Genomic DNA, 991 nt, shown 5'->3' on the forward strand with positions numbered 1-991 from the left:
CCTCATTTTTGTGTGAGGTCATTAAGACCCTTCCAGACTCTAAATCAATCCAGACCCTAGGATCTACTCTAGACCTTAGGATTCTTCTAAATCAACCTAAACTCTAGGATTCTCCGAGATCTAGGCCTTAGAATCTATTCTAGGACTTAGGATCCTTTTAGACTCAAGACCTTAGGATCTATTCTAGATCTTAGGATTCTTCCAGACCCCATACCATAAGATCCTTCTAGATTCCAAACTCCAAGATCTATCCAGATCCTAGAACCCTACTAGATTCTAGATCTTAGAATCCCTCCAAACTCCAGGAACATTCTAGATTCAAATCATTCCAGACCTCTGATCAATTCAAATCATAAACCAATATAGACTGTAATCAGTTCAATGTTCAAGTCAAATCTAGATTTCAAATCTATCAAGACTTTAAACCCATCTAGATCTTAACTTCCTGTTCAAATCTTGATCCTATTTCTGATCAAAATCCAACCTTGTCCAATCAATTATGATCATCCAAATGATCATAAATGATTTGGATAAGTCAAACCTATCCATTCAAGCTCAAAACCCAATTCAAACCCAGAAATCCAAGGTCCAAGGCTTTATCCTAAAAGCCTTTTCCAAGGATTTTCAAACACTTCAAAACCTAGTGAAAAGACCTCTGATTCAGAGTTTAACAGTTGCATACTGATAAGACATATCTCTAGAGGTAACCCTTCAAATTTGAATCCATTCTGAGGTCTCTAACCTCAAATACTTGATTAAAATCCAAAGGCTATAAAACCTTAAAATATTTATAGTCTATGCCACTAGACCTTTTGCCCAGTAGATTTTGACCTTGGAACTTTCTACAAAACCACCAATCACTTTCAAACCTTTGACCCGGACCCATTAAGCAGTAAACTACATTTTTCTAAACCCACTTTGACCCCTAGTTGACCAGGGAGTCAAAATGATCAAAATACCCCTATGGTTCCCAAATACCCCTTTCAATCCA

This window comes from Dendrobium catenatum, unplaced genomic scaffold (genome assembly GCF_001605985.2).
Source record: "Dendrobium catenatum unplaced genomic scaffold, ASM160598v2 fragScaff_scaffold_1557, whole genome shotgun sequence".
Taxonomy (NCBI): domain Eukaryota; kingdom Viridiplantae; phylum Streptophyta; class Magnoliopsida; order Asparagales; family Orchidaceae; genus Dendrobium; species Dendrobium catenatum.